The sequence below is a fragment of the Pteronotus mesoamericanus genome, unplaced genomic scaffold (genome assembly GCF_021234165.1).
Source record: "Pteronotus mesoamericanus isolate MK-2021 breed Mesoamerican mustached bat unplaced genomic scaffold, CSHL_Meso_final contig_27, whole genome shotgun sequence".
NCBI classification, from domain to species: Eukaryota; Metazoa; Chordata; class Mammalia; order Chiroptera; family Mormoopidae; genus Pteronotus; species Pteronotus mesoamericanus.
The window spans coordinates 11472635-11489967 of NW_026555115.1; the positions used below are offsets into that span (position 1 = coordinate 11472635).

Consider the following 17333-nt stretch of genomic DNA (forward strand, 5'->3'; position numbering starts at 1 on the left):
AGGAAAAGGGAGGAAAAGGATAAGTCAAGGAACATATAGCAAGATTTCATAGACAAAACCAAAGGGGAAGGGTTGAGGGAAGGAGGATTGGGCAAGGGAAAGTGGTAGGGGGAAGGCAGAGACAGATGTATTTGAAATAAATAAATAAATAAATAAATAATAAAAATTAAAAAAAAAACACAACAACTTTTCCAAACAGGCAGTGGCTCCTTTTCAATTTTTGTGTGTTCTGCATTCCCTGTTTGGATGTCTAACTGGCTATGGCTATTATGATTTGAGACTCAGCTAAGGCATTATATTATTTTACAAGAATCTTCTGATTCTTTATCTCATCTCTTCTCCCATTCCCATCATAACAACAGCCCCTCCCATCAGGAAAATCTTTTTTCTTAACTGTCCATCACCTGTATTTGTCTCTGGAGCTCTGTGCATATTTCCATTGTGATTCCTGCTGCCTAGTGTGGTGCCTAGTGTAGTCTGTCACCTCACAATGAATAGCAGAAGAACTACTGAGTTATAGTATGTGTGTGTGCTGTAATACATCGTTAAGAAGAAAGTTAGTGATTATGGTTCAAAATAACAGCTTAGGTAAATGTGGTACTCACATCCTCTCACAACCACATCAAAATTACAGCTAACCTACAGAAAACCATCATTAAGAATCACTTGAAATGTAGGTAAGCAGAAGCCCTACATCTAAGGATATAGAGGAGAAGCCACACCTAGACATGTAGCAGGGGCAATGATGCTGAACAAGTTGATCCTACACCTACTTGCAGCAGTTACAAATTGAGAGGAATGTTTTAGCTGTGGAGGTCCCTCCCTGAAGAGTGAGGGGTCCCAGCCCCACACCAGGCCCCCAGCATAGGGTTTCAGTGCCTGGAAAAGAAGTCCCCATAACTTCTGACTGTAAAAACCAGAGATTTTGGCTGAAGGATGCTCAAGTCCCAAGTGTTCCTCTTAAAACGTCCATGCACAGACTTACTAAGGTTCTCTTGCTCTGAGCTCTAGCTCTATAGAAGCAGCTCAAAAGGAACAGGGACCTACCAAGAGAAACTGAATGGTCTAGCTTCAGGGCAAGAACTTGAGGGGATGCTTTCTCCCAGATGTAAGTGCTGGCAAAAACAATTATTCCTTTTCTGAGCCCTCCCCACACCCACAGAGCTGGGAGGGTGGGCACCATATGTGAGTCTCCATCAACCTGGCTATTTATTTGTTTTACCCTGGTGATTCCTTGATATCTCATCTTACTGAACATTTGGGCCCACCTATGCTATTTCCAGTAGCTTTACCATACAAATGGCCTGTCTTGGCTCATGCCACAGACTTTCCTAAAATCTCTCAAATAAGCTACATCTGGCTGGAGTGTGCCCATAACTCTCGTTAAATGATCCCAGGCCTGGTACTATTGGCAGTTTTCCTTGGTTCTCAGCTTGACTCCTGCCAGGCACCACCATGCCCAGCATAGGTAGCAACTATCTGCATATTGCTTTGTAGCTCATGCCGGGTGGCGTTGGCAGTCATAGGTGGTGGACAAACTTGGCCTCCCCCTCTTTGGAGGCTGCAGAGTCAATGTACCCAGTTCAGAGCTTCAGATCACATCAAAGCACTACCCAACTACCTCCACAAGCAGCACACTCAGGGGGCAACCTTAGGGAGTACCAGAGCGCTGCCAAAGTAACTCCTGCTCTGTGGAACGGGACACTTCTCAATTGATCCTCCACTATGGTCACAGCCAATCCTTGAAACTGATCAGCCTGTGGGTAAAGCCCTTCCTTTGATGTGCCAATAGCAATAAAAGCTTATTTCCACAAGAGGATGTATACAGTGCACATGAGGTGGTGGAGGAGCACCTACAGTGCTCAGCTTGGGTAAACATAGAGGCTGTGCCCCTAGACCCTAGAGGACACTACATTAGGCCACTCTACCAAGTTCTGTACATGTAGTAGCTCTACCTAATACATAGAAACAAGCACAGGGAAACTGCCAAAATGAGGAGACAAAAAAACAAAGAAACAAAAAACATGTTCCAAATAAAAAAAAAAAAAAAAAGAACAAAACTCCAGAAAAAGAAAAACTGAAGAAAATGGAAAAAAAGCAATCTACTAGATGCAGAGTTCAAAATATGGATGCTCAGTAAACTTAGGAGAAGAGTAGATGAACTTAATGAGAACTTCAACAAATAGATAGGAAACACAAAAACAGAACTAGACAAAAATATCCAGTCAGGAATAAAGAATACATTAAAGGAAATGAAAAATACATTATAGAAAATCAACAGTGGAATATATGGAGCAGAGGATCAAATCAGAGATTTTGAAAATAAGGAAGCAGAAAACACCTAATAAAACAGCATGAAGAACAAAGAATCCCCCATCTTCTCAAATGAAGATAATATAAGTAACCTCTGGGACAACCTCAAGCATAACAAGGTTTGCATCATGGGGGTGCCAGAAGGAAAAGAGAGAGATTAGATAACTGAAAACTCACATGAAAAATAATAATGAAAAGCTTCCTTACTCTGGTGAAGAATATAGACAACAAGTTCAGGAAGTACAGGCAGTCCCAAACAAGATTAAATTTTAGAGGTTCACACTAAGACACATCATAATTAAAATGCCAAAGGTGAAGGACAAAGAGAGAATCTTAAAAGCAGCAAGAGAAAAGCAGTTAGTTATCTATAAGGGAGCTCCATAAGGCTGTCAGCTCATTTTCTCAACAGAAACTTGAAATGCCAGAAGGGAATGGCAAGGAATATTTAAAGAAATAAAAAACAAGGGTCTATAATCCAAATTATTCAACCCAAAAAAGCTGTCATTAGAACTGAAGAAAGATAAAGAGCTTTTCAGACCAGAAAAAGCTAAAGGAGTCCATCATCATCAAACCAATATGATATGAAATGTTAAAAGATCTCTAAAAAGAGAAAAAGTGATAAAAGTATGAAAAATAAAATGGTAATGAATACATGTCTACAACAATTGAATCTATAAAACACAATAAACAAACAAGCAGACCAGAAACAGACTCACAGTTACTGAGGACATTTTGAGCCTTGGCCAGGTGGCTTTGTTGTTTGGAACATCTTCCCATACACCTTAAGGTTGTGGGTGTGCTTCCCAGTCAGGTCACATGCTTAAGTTGTGGGTTCAAACCAAGGTCAGGGCATGTCTGCAAGACAACTGATTGATGTTTCTCCCACATCAAAGTTTAGTTTCTCTCTATCTCTGTCTCTCCCCCTTCAAAAAAATAAATAGAAGAAAAATATATCATTGGGTGAAAATTTTAAAAATTAGAGAATATTTTGAAAGTTGCCAGGTGGTAGAGGAGCCTGAGGGCTGGGTGAAAAAGCTAAAGGGATTTTAAAAATTCAAATCAGTAGTTATAGAATAGTCACAGAGATATAAATACCGTATATGGAATATAGTCAGTAATATTGCAGTAACTATGCATGGTGTCAGGTGGGTGTAAGATTTATTGAGGTGAACACTTAGTGAATTATATAATGTCTAATCATTGTATTATATGCCTGAAACTAATGTAATATTGTATGTCAACTGTAATTAAAAATACATTTATTTAAAGAAAAAATCTGAAGAAAAATTAGTGGAAAAATTAGAGGGAGCAGTATTTGCAGTGAAGTAAAAACATGGGAATGCTGACATGTAAGGGATGCGTCTAAGGCAAAGCAGGTAGTTCTCACCAACAGCATGCTGCAGGGACAAGAGAAGCTGCAGAAATCTTTAAAATTTTCTGAATACAATCCTGGACTCTTAGTGGAGGTAAAACAAAACACAACTAAACAAATATGAAAAACATTTTATTTCTCTTCATGCAACAAAATGACAATTAGTCCACAAATTTCCATAGACATGTGTATCACATCTGAAATCGAACTGGAGCATTTTATTTGTGTTCCAATTAAAGATCCTAAAATATATCTACTCTATTGATAAGGATCAATATCTTTCTCTGAGAAATTGATAGAGGACGGAATGGTCATTTTAGTCCTAATTAAAAATATTTGGTATTTACCACCAAGATATTAACATTGTAAAAGTAAGCAAGTAAGAACCATTAGAAAACATGACCCAATAATTTCTCATAACACAATGACATATGAGTCAGTAACAGATAAAACTGATATCTATAACTTTCTGTTTGATCCAAATAATTTTTAGTTAATTACCAGTCAGTTGGTTCACATAGGAATGAGATAAAATAATGTTCAGTGTTAAATATATTCACTGGGATTTCAGCAAAAAGAAATAGAAATATCAGAGAAAAATAACAGAGAGAAAAGGAAGTGTGAAGCTTTTATTTTTTTGAGAAAAGCATGCTGCTAATATGTTTCCAACATACCATTTGCCAAGAAATAACTATCATAAAAGGCATATTTAGGCCTTTTGTTTGTTGTTGTTGGCTGACTTCTTGATTGTGGCTGAAAGAGGACTAGGTTAGAACACTACCAAGAGTAATTAAGGATTGCAGCATTGGGAAGGGTGTTTTTTTGTTGTTGTTGTTGTTGTTGTTGTTGTTTTTTCATGGAGTTCAGATATTCATTCATGTCTTCTCATTCATCCAGAGTCATCACTGGCCCCATCCTACTCAGGGAGGCACTGTTTTGTGTCTTGGAAAAACAGCCATAAAAACACATTACCTCAGATCTAGTACTCCAAATGGATGTGTTTGCTGCTTTTACAGTGGCTGAACAGAAGAGTAAAAGATTCTGTAGGGCACTGACAAATAAAGCAAGGAAAGGGAATTAAAGTAGAAATTTACTTATTTTTAAAAATATGTAACAAATTCAGTATATGACATTTTAGTTTAGAATTGGTAAAAAGTATTTATTACTTACAAATCACATAATATTAAAAGACAGTTTAGACTACTGTTCCCTAAATTTCACTAACATTGTTTAACAGTGATTGAATTCCAGATTGCACCTTACTTGACTTCTGACAATCCTTATAAATAAACTCAGTACTTAGTAGCTACTTGGTTTATGAAAAAGAACCCTGAAATGGCAGCAAAAAACGTGGTTCTAATTAAACCTATTAGTCATGTGGCCTTGGACAAAACACCTACATTCTGACACCCTATTACATGGACAACACTAACTACAAAACCCACCACCAGAACACTGGTATCAAGACCAAGACAATATTTGGGGGCTTTCTGTGTGAATGACAGAGGTTTAATAATCCAGCCTCACCCAAATGGTCTCAGTTCAGCTGTTACCAATCTCTGCTACTCCTATAGGTGCTTTCCCTCTGCTCACAACTATCAGCATAGAACATCTACAATGCTTTTGTGAAGGATGAGAGTAGAGGAAAATTCCAGAGTTATCTGAAATATAGAGTAGACACATGACCTGAACCCCAGGCCAAAGTCCAAATTGTTTAAGTAGATTTCTTCTGGGTTTTCCAAACCCAGTTTGACACATCTTCTTCTCTGACTCTTGCCTCATATTTCTTGTAAGTCTGTTGTTCTATGAGATTATACTCTGCCTTGTTCATTTAGTGACCTCCTATTTTCCCCACCCAGGAAATTTACTCTGCTCTCATTCCATATCACCATGCTGTTTGAATCCTACTCACCTCAAAATTGATTCCCAGTTCTTCATTCTGAGACTCTTAGGGCAATGTGGCCACCAATGGTTTTCTTCCGATCACTTAGGACACTTCACTTCCTCATGGTTTTGCAAACTGACTGTGTATCACTTTGTATTTCTTGATTTCTATCTTATGCATGCTTTATTCTTTGAAGGAGGAACTGTGCCTTATGGGCTGTTTTATTACCCACAGCACATAGCACAATTCCTTCGTGATAGACATGTAGGAAATAGATATTGTTGGCTGATGGCATACTAGATATAAATGTCAGGAAACATTTTTTTTTTTGCTGTGCAGTTTATAAGCATATTTACTACTTCCATTTACAGATAAAATTATTTCCTTTTTTGGCCACAATAAAGAAAGTAAAATAATTATAAAATGGAATGTTTTGAAATGACCCTTTTCCATTGAAATAGAATTATATTAGTGCCACCCTGAGTGTTGCCTTCTAAGAGTCTGTGAAATATACACGTCTTCCTTTTATTAAAATATAATTTTCTAAAACCTCTGTCAGCTCCTGAAATGATCTTTTTAAAACATTATATAAAAAGGTTATCTCTTTCCCTTTAATGTTCTTATAAATTAGATGTGAAGCCAGCATGCAGATTTACAAAGCATTGTGAGAATTTTTAAAGTGTAAAGGCATGTAGGAATCAGCTGTACAAAGAAAAACTTTTAAAATTGATGTTTCATCCTTAACTTTAAAGCTATAGTATATGCTTCCATTTCTGAAAAAGAGAATTAGTTGAAATGAAGTGAAATAATGTTCTTATTTGAATCAATAAATAATTGTCATATTATTGCAATTAACTTTTGTTAATCATATGAGAAAAATTATTGTTTCTATTATATGAGTAAAATAACTAATCTCTGTAAATGAAGATATATCCTTGTCACAAACAAATTAGTGTGCATAAGCATCCTATTCAAGATCCTTTGATAGACATAGGGCAGCTGAATAGATAAGAAAACATGACCCACTCATATACTGCCTACAAGAGATCCACTTCAGAACAAAAGATGTACACAGACTGAAAATGAAAGGTTGGGAAAAAATATTCCAAGAAAATGGACAGGAAAAAGAAAATTTGGAGTGGCAATACTTACATCAGACAAAATAAAGTTTAAAACAAAGGTCATAAAAAGAGCCACAGAAGGACACTTCATAATACTGAAGGGAAGAATCCATCAAGAAGATATAAACATTGTAAACATATATGCACCCAGCATAGGAGCTCACAGATATATAAGGAAAATCTTGGCGGACTTCAAGGAAGATATTGGTAGCAATACACTTATAGTAGGAGATTTTAACACCCCACTGTCAACAATAGATAGATCTTCCAAACAAACTATCAACAAAGATATTGCAGCACTGAATGATGCACTACATCAAATGGATTTAATTGAATACACACACACACACACACACACAGGGGTGGGGAGGGAGAACATTTATCTCAAAGAAGCAAAATACACATTCTTTACAAATGCACATGGAACAGTTTCAAAGATAGAGCACATGGTAGGACACAAAATAAGCATCAACAAATTTAAGAACATTGAAATTCTATTAAGCATTTACTCAGACCACAATGGCTGGTAACTAGAAACCAACCACAAAGAAAAAACTCAAAAACACTCAAATTCATGGAGATTGAATGGTATGCTACTAAACAATGGATGGGTTAATAATGAGATCAAGGAATAAATCAAAGCATTGAGGAAACAAATAAAAATGAACACATCACAGGCCAAAACTTGTAGGACATAGTGACGTAAGTCTTGAGAAGGAAGTTCATAACAATAAAGGTCTATGTAAAAAATGATAAAAACATTTCAAATAAATGACCTAACATTACAGCTTCAAACAGGAGAAACAACAAGAAACAAAGCTCAGAGTGAGCAGAAGGAAGGAAATAATCAAGATCAAAACAGGATTGAATGACATAGAGGCTAAAAGAACAATTCAAAGGATTGGTAAATCCAGGAGCTGATTCTTTGAAGAGATAAACAAAATCAACAAATCTTTAAGCAGACTCATCAAGAAAAAAAAGGGAGAGGACCCAAGTAAATAATATCAGAAATGAAAGAGGAGAAATAACAACTGATGCCACAGAAATACAAAGGATGGTAAGAAATTACTAGGAAGAATTTTATGCCAAGAAATTAGAAAACCTGGGTGTAATGGGCAAATTTCTAGAAAAATATAACCTTCTGACACTGAACGAAGAAGAAGCAGAAAGCCTGAAGAGACTGATAATAGCTGGTGAAATTGAGGCAGTAATCAAAAGACAAATACCATATGATCTCACCTAAAAGTGGAACCTAACCAACAATACAAAGATGCAAGGAAAATAAGACCAGCAACACTGAAATGAAAAGAAACCAACAGAGACAAGAGAGAAGGCGGGGGCGGGGGAGGCAAGGAAGGGAAGGGGCAAGTCAAGGAACATATAGCAAGGACTCATGGACAAAACCAAAGGGGAAGAGCTGAGGGAGGGAGGGAAGGAGGGGGCAAGGGAAAGTGGTGGGGGGTAGGCAGAGACAAATGTATTTGAAAAAATAAATAAATAAAAATCTGAAAATAAATAAATTAATTAATTAAAAAAAATCTTCCAGTACACAAAAGCCCTAGACTAGACCGTTACACAAAAGTATGTTACAAAACACTTAAAGAAGTGCTAATCCCTGTCCTTCTCAGACTTTTCAAGAAAAACCAGAGGAGGGAAGATTCCCACATACTTTTTATGAGGCCACCCTCATCCTAATCCCAAAAACCAATAAAGACGTATCAAAGAAATAAAACTACAGGCCAATATCTCTGATGAGCATAAATGCTAAAATCCTCAACAAAATATTGGCAAACCACAGCCAGCAATGTATTAAAAAGATCACATACCATAATCAAGTGGGATTCATCCTTAGGATGCAAGAACAGTACAATATTTGCAAATCAATAAATGTAATACTTCACATAAACAAAAGGAAAGACAAAATCACATGATCATATCATTAGATGCAGAAAAAGCCTTTGATAAGGAACAGTCCCTTTTTATGATAAAAACACTCAGAAAGGGGGTGTAGAGACATCATACTTCAATATAATAAAGGCCATATATGAGAAACCTACAGCCAATCAGGAATAGGACAAGGTGGTCCACTTTCACTACTTCTATTCAATATAATATTGGAAGTTCTAGACATAGCGATCACACAACAAAAAGAAGTAAGAATTTCTTTAAGTTCAGGCAAGGCTCCTCTTCCAGCTCTACTCTGTGCTCAAAACAAGCAAGGGACTGTTGGAGACAGTATATTCTCTTTCTTTTCTTAAAATTCAGTTCCTTGATTCAGTTCTTTTCCTACTTAAACCTGTTCCAAAAAAAAAAAAGCACCAGCAATATATTTAACATATACACATTCAAAATCGAAATACACACAGTCATTACTCTGTTTCAATAGATAACATAATCAATTATGTGGTATTACATAACTGGATTAGCAGGCATGAAGATGGATGGAAAGCTGAATAGGCTGTGGTATTACATACAAAGATGTTAGATATATTACACTCAAGGTCAGCACTGCTCAAACCTTTGTCTTATATTTTAACTCACTCACTCATCCATTTACTCATTCATATAATACACATTTCTGAACCCCTGCAGTGGGTGAAGCCTGGAGCTCAGTCCTAAGAATCCAGGTGGAGAGAAAAGAATCTCTGTGTTTTACTGATTTCATAGAAGATAGGGGTTAATAACTACATAAATACTCATAATGTAATAGGAGTTGTTAATAGAGTTTTCACAAAAGTCATATCTTCATTCAAATGTACCACTTCCTGTTTTTATCCACATGCACATTTTTATACATTTTCTCTGATATATATTTAAACAGAATATAGTATGGCTTTATATATTTTTTTACTTTAAAAAATATATGCATTTCTTGAATAACAAAATCAATTACTCAATTCCTTCTTGTGTGTGTATATTGAATATTGTCTATAGGTATATAGAATTCATAGATTGGTCTTTTTCTAAATTTTCAATAGTAGTTGACAGACAACATTATATTAGTTTCAGGTGTAAAACATGGTAATTGGACATTTGTATACTTATGAAAGTATTACTCCAATAAGTCTAGAATATGCCATATGTTTTTATTACAATATTATTGACTATATTCTTTATACTGTCATTTACATCCCCATAATTATGTACTCAATTCTTTTGGAGAGATCTTTTAGAGGCATTCTAGGAGAGACAATATTGAATCTGTAATCTTGAATATTCAACATTAACATCATTAAGTTGAATTTGTGGTGGTATTAACATTTCTTTCTCACAATAATAAAGGTTCTAATTAAAGTTTTCCACATCATTATCCTTATCACATATGAAGTGCCCATATCACTAAATTATTTTGCATTGATTTGCATTTCTTTACTCACAAACCTCTGGAAATCATAAAGCTACTAGGGGATTTTGCTGAGTTTAAGGAAATAAAAACAAGAAACAAAACCAATAAGTATATCAATTCCCACCATGGATGAGGACTTTAAGTCTGGTAAAGCAGGGGTCTGCAACAACATTAAGAAATAATAAGAAAGAAGATGCAATAACATACATGTTATTTTTAACTTTGTATGGTACAGTATGTCCAGCCCTTTTATTACCTAACTAAAAAAATATTAGAACAAGTTTCCTGTGAATTGGTTAACAAAATATAAAGAGCCCATTTGATAGGAATGCCTGCAAAATATAATGATACCCCAACCTTCTCCCTGAAGACTCCAATTAGGTGGAATCTACTGTAAAGAAAAGAAATCAATCTTAAAAAAAACTAACTATATTTATTAAAAATGTTACAAAAGAAGAAAAAATCTAAAATCTATAATCTAAATTTTCACTTTAGGAAACTAGAAAAAATAAATTCAAAGTAAGAAGAACAAAATATAATAGAGCAAAAGTTAATATAATCGAGTACAGAAAATCAGTAAAGAATATCAGCAAAACTGAAACCTGGTTCTTTGACAAGATCAATAAAATATTTAAACCAGGTTTAATAAGAAAAAAAAAGTAAAGAACAAAAGGTACTAATATCAGAAATGAAAAAAATGGGACATCTCTGTAGATTCAATGAAAATTAAAAAGGTCATGAAGAGATGCCCACAACCTTGAAAACCTAGTAGAAATGGAACAATTCCTGGAAAGACACAATCTGTCAAAACTCACATACATACAAATAAATAATACAAATAAGACTATACTTATTTAAAAAATGAATCAAAATTAATAACTTTCAATGGAAATTTTTAGTAAAAAGTGAAAGATTTATACACTCTGATTGACTGTGGGAACAGGGGGTGGAATGGGCACAAGAAGGAAAAATAAGGATAACTGTCATGGAATAACAATAAAAAATGATTTAATAAAAAAGAAGGATAATACAAGGAAAAACACTGAGAGTACAAGACCATAAACCTCTATCATAGTTACAAAAAAATTAATAACTGCACAAAAACAGAAAGCACCAATCCCAGTTTAGCATACTAGTGAATGCTACCAAACATTTCAGAAAAAAGTTATACCAATTCTTTACAGTCTCTTCCAGAAGATGGAAGAGAGGAAACATTTCTGAGCTCATTCAAGGAGGCCAGCATAATTGTAATAGCAAAGAAAAACAAAAGAAAAAAAAACCTAAGACATTATAAGAGAACTACAGACCAATATTTCTCATAAACATAAATGAAAAAAACCTCAAAATTGTTAGCAAATCAAATGTAAAAGAGCATTAAAAGATCTATACATAATGACAAGGTAAAATTTATCACAGATATGCAAAGTTGGTTCAAGATTTGGAAATCAATTCCATCATATTGACTCCATCATAACCGCATTGAAATATAAAAAGCACGATTATATCAAAAAATGCATAAAATATTTTTTAAAAACCAGCACCTGTCATGATAAAAATTCTCATTCTCATTAAACTAGAAATACAGGGGGAGTTTATCAAATTAATAAAGACTATTTCAAAAAATCTAAAATTAACATACTCAATAGTAATATGCTTGAAGCTTTTCCAATAGTGTACAATCATGTACAAAACAAGGAAGTTTCCTCTCACCATTCTTTTTTTTTTTTTAATTATCATATTAGTAGTTCATGTGTATACAATAAGGAGAGAAAAAGAAATAAAAGGTATATAGTTTGTGAAGGAAGATATAAAACTCTCCTTTTTCTTAGGTGATATAATTGTCCATGTAAAAAATCTGAAAGAATTAATTAAATACCCCTAGAAATGATTATAGCAAGGTTTCAGAATAAATAGTTAGTATACAAAAATCAATTGCTTTTCTACATAGCAACACTAAACAAATGTAATTTGAAATTAAAAACATAGTTATAATTTGTATTAACACTCCCAAAATAAAATACTTTATTTTATTAGGTATTTATTATAAATCTAACAAATCTTAATGGGAAAACTTGCAAAATCCTGATGAATAAGATCAAATATATAAATAAGTAGAAAAGTACTTCATTCTCATGGACAATAAAACACAACATATGTCAGTTGTTGGTTTTTCCCTGCTTGATCTATATATTCAATGGAATCTTAAATAAAAATTCCTGCATTTTATTTTGTATTTATCAACAAACTTATTCAGTTTATATGAGAGGCAAAAGACACAGACTAGCCAACACATTATTGAAGGAGAACAAAATTAAAGGGCTGACACAATCCAACTTCAACCTTTACTATAAAGCAACAGTGATCAATGTACTAGAACAGAGAGTACAGAAATAGACCCACATAAATACAAGTAATTGACTTTTTAGGGACTACAGTGAAATTCATCAATGGTGGACAACAAGGTAGGGCTCCCTAAGTCTCTCCCCTCTTTAGGGGGTCTGGGATGGAAACTGGATGTCAGGAGATTTTCAGTGTGTTGGGGATTGATTTGGGGCAAGGACTCCGCAGCAGCTGAGGGTCTCTCTACTTGTTGCTGGGGCTGATTGTACTGGGGTCTGCTACTCCTTGGATACCATGTAGACCATAAGGTCCACCACCCTGTTGCTATAGCCAAATCCATTATCATACGATGAAATGAACTTAGTGAAGTTGTCATTGAGGACAATGCCAGACCCAGCATTGAAGGTGGAAGACTGGGTGTCACTGTTAAATTTGCAGGCGACAATCTGGTCCTCAGTATGACTCATGATGCCCTTGAGGGGACCCTCTGATATCTGCCTCATTATCTTCTTGATGTCCTCATATTTGGCAGCTTTCCCAAAGTGGTAGGTCAGATCCACAACTGACACATTGGGGGTGGGGACACGGAAGGCCATGCCAGTAAGCTTCCTATTCAGCTCAGAGATGACCTTATCCACAGCTTTGGTAGCTCCCATAGAAACAGGGGTGATGTCCTGGGCAACTTCTCAGCCATCATACCACAGATACCCAGAGGGGCCATCTAGGGTCTTCCGGGTGGCAGTGATTGCATGGATTATGGTCATGAATTCCTCCACTATGCCAAAGTTGTCATGGATGATCTTGGCCAGGGGGGCCAAGCAGCTGGTGGTACAAGAGGCATTGATGATGATTTTGGGTGAGTTGTCATACTTGTCATGGTTCTCACTCATCACAAACATGGGGGCATCCACAGAAGGGGCAGAGATGATGACCTTCTTGGCTCCACCCTTCAAGTGAGCCTCAGCCTTCTCCATGGAAGTGAAGACACCAATTGACTCCACAACATATTCAGCACCAACATCACCCCATTTGATGTTGGTGGTATCTCACTCCTGGAAGATGGAGATGAACTTTCCATTCATCACAAGCTTCCTATTCTCGGCTTTGACTGAACCTTTGAACTTTCCATGAAAGAATCATTGATGGCAATGACATCAACTTTGCCAGAGTAAAAAACCCTGGTGACCAGGTGCCCGATATGGCCAAATCTGTTCACTCTGACTTTCATCATTCTGTCTCAGGGTTGAGGTTAGCACTGCACAGGAAGATACAGCTATCTATCCAGTAGGAGGAGCAGAGAGCCAAGTAACTGACTTTTGACAAAGGAGTAAATGCAGACAATGGAACAATAATAATATCTTCAATACATGATATTGGAACAACTGGACATCCACATGCAAAAAAATGAGTCTAGACACAAATCTAACACCTTTCACAAAAATTAACTCAAAATGAGTCATAGACATAATATAAGATGCAAAACTATAAAACTCTTTGAAGTTAACATAAGAGTAAACATAAATGATCTTGGATATAGTGATGTATTTTTAGATGAAAAATCAAAGACATGACCCATGAAATAATTGATCATCCAGAATCCATTAAAATTAAAAAAAATTCCTACTCTTTGAAAGACAATATCAAGACTGTGATAATACATAAATACAAAATAAAAAATACCTCTGATAAAAAATTATTATACAAAACATCTAAAGAACTATTAAAACTCAACAATAAAAAAGTAACCCAATTAAAATATGGACCAAATATTTTAACAGACTACTCACCAAATAAGATACACAGATGGAAAATAAGCACATCATATGTCATTAGTAAAGTGACAATTAAGCAACAATATGATAAAACTGCACAGTTATTAGAATAGCCTTATCTGGAACACCAACAATACCAAGTGCTGCTGAGGATGTGGAGCAACAGAAACTCTGAAACATTGCTGGTACAGGTAGAAACTGGTCCAGGCACTTTGGAAGACAGTTGGATATTTCTTACAAAGCCAAACACACTCTTACCATGCAATCCACAAATAGTTATCCCTTGGAATTTAATTAAAGGCATTGAAAGATTATTTATGTCCGTACCACATCTAGCATTTGGATATTTATAAAGGTTTTACTTCCAATGGCCAAAACTTGAAAGATGTCCTTCAGTACATGTATGGATAAGCATAATGTGATGTCTCCAGATAATAAAATATTATTCAGTGTTAAAAAAATGAACTATCAAAGCATGAAAAAAATAGAAAAATATTAAATGCCTATTTAATGAAAGAAGTCAATCTAAGAAGACTACTGAATGTATGATTGTAGTGATAATGTATGTCATTCATTATACACTTGTCTTACACCATAGAATATCAGAATTAAGCACTGGTAAACTGGACTTTGAGTGATTATGATGTGTTAATGTAGGTTGAGCACCAGTGGGTGTAGGATGGTTAATAATGGGAGAGGCTGTATGTGTGGAGTAGGGAATAAATGGGAAATCTCTGTTTCTTCCTCTCAATTTTATCTCAAAGTTAAAATTGCTCTAGAGGAAGTATTTGAAAAGTGTATATGCTAGATGCTTTAGAATATTTGTAATTTCAAGTTGTTGCACACTTTATGTGGATATTGAGGCCTTTACTCATACTATTTAGAGGAAGAAAGTTTGTTTCTTTTCCTCATCGCTGAAAATATTGAAGAGCACTATGTGAAAACATTTTCCCCCATGCTTCTGAGTCTTATATTTTCTTCTAATATAAATGTTATGAAATATTTTTAATTTTATTTTTCCCTTTTTCTGTGGCTGTTGTGGGCAAAAGCAATCTGATCTTATTTCAGAGATAACATGCCCTAAGGCTTCTAATCAGCATGGAACTGTCAGGTTAAATTCCCCCAAAAACTTTATTGTGTTAGAGGTTTGATGTAAGAAAAGGCAGCAGAAAATGGAGAGTTAGGAGAAAGAGACATTCTGTATTTCAGACTCATCAAGTAATCATTTTCCAATTCACATCTCTTGTCAGGTGGCCTGATACTGTCTCATGGTGTCTTGTAATGTTATTCACTAAGTGACTCCTTTATTTAGGTTTCACTTTCAAAATGTTTTTCAGATAAAACAACAAAGAAAGTCATGGTACAATCTAGAAAGATTAACTACAGTACTGAGCAGAAGGAAAATACAAACTGTCTTTGTATGTATTTTATTTCAATTGTGCCTTGTAGTCTTTTGTTAATAATCTATTTTAAGAATATGCTTGTTAAAATATTTTTGAGAACTAAATATAGATATCTGTTCTAGACACTGGGTAAAAATCAAACGGTCCCCAATTTTCTTCTATTGATAAGCTTAAGATCTACTGAGGAGCATATATGAGTATGACTCTAACAAAGTCAAAGTTGAGACACTTTACAAGCATTCTATTCAATAGAAATATTTATTATCAATTTATGAACTGAGTTCATGCAGAATGTCCTTTATTCTATTTGAAATAAAAATTATAGAATGTAGTTTAAATAGAGAGTAAAGCTGAAACACCAGATTGCTTTCAGTAGCTTGGCTTTGGGGAAATGGATGAATGCATAAAAGTCTTATGGTAAACGTAAAGTTGGAATAACCATTATGAAAGAGAATTTGAGTATACTTAACAAAATGAAAAATAAATCTTAATTTTGACCCAATTCGTGGAATTTACTGTGAGGATCCATCAAAAACACACTAAATTTACATATGCACAAAGTTACTGATTACTAGACTCTGTCATCATAACATGTTGGAAATAACTTTAAAAAGGTCATTTTTAAGAGGTTGATTGAATAACCTATAGCTCATGCAAATGTCATGGAATAATTTTCAAGATATATTGCTAAATCCTAAAAAAGATGGAAACATTTCAAATAAAAGACCTAACATTACAACTTCAAGAACTGGAGAAACAACAACAAATAAATCCCAGAGCAAGTAGAAGGAAGGAAATAGTCAAGATGAGAGCAGAACTAAATGACATAGAGACAAAAAGAACAATTCAGAGTATCAACCAATCCAGAAGCTGGTTCTTTGAAAAGATAAATAAAATTGACAAGCCTTTAAGCAGACTCATCAAGAAAAAAAGGGAGAGGACCCAAATTAATAATATCAGAAATGAAAGAGGAGATATAACAACTGATACCACAGATATACAAATGATCATCAGAAACTATTATGAACAATTATATGCCAAGAAATTTGAAAATCTTGATGAAATGGACAAATTTTTAGAAAAGTATAATATTCCAACACTGAAGGAGGAAGAAAGACAAAGCTTGAATAGACCAATAACAGCTGGGGAAATTGAAGCAGTCATCAAGAAACTCCCAGCACACAAAAGCCCAGGGCCAGATGGTTTCCCAGGAGAATTTTACACAACATTTAAGGAAGAGCTAACCCCTGTCCTTCTCAGACTATTCCAAAAAATCCAAGAGGAGGGAAGGCTCCCAGACTCTTTTTATGAGGCCAGCATCACCCTAATCCCAAAACCAGATAAAGACTCTACAAAGAAAGAAAACTACAGGCCAATTTTGCTGATGGACATAGATGCTAAATTCCTCAAAAAGATATTGGCAAACCGCATCCAGCAATACATTCGAAAGATTATCCACCACGATCAAGTGGGATTCATCCCATGGATTCAGGGATGGTTCAATATATGCAAGTCCATAAATGTAATACAGCACATGAATAAAAGAAAATACAAAAACCACACGATCATCTCGATAGATGGAGAAAAAGCAATCAATAAAGTACAGCATCCATTTATGATCAAAACACTCAGCAAAATGGGCATACATGGGCATTCCTCAATGTAATAAAGGCCGTATATGAAAACCTACAGCCAACATCATATTCAACGGGCAAAAACTGAAAGCTTTCCCACTAAGATCAGGAACACGACAAGGATGTCTGCTTTCACCGCTTCTTTTC

The 17333-nt window shown here is 35.0% G+C and overlaps 1 pseudogene; it reads right to left on the reverse strand.

The window, feature by feature from the left end:
* Positions 1–12655: 12655 nt before the first annotated feature.
* LOC129071674 (glyceraldehyde-3-phosphate dehydrogenase-like) lies at positions 12656–13608 on the reverse strand (annotated as a pseudogene).
* Between the last annotated feature and the right edge of the window lie 3725 nt (positions 13609–17333).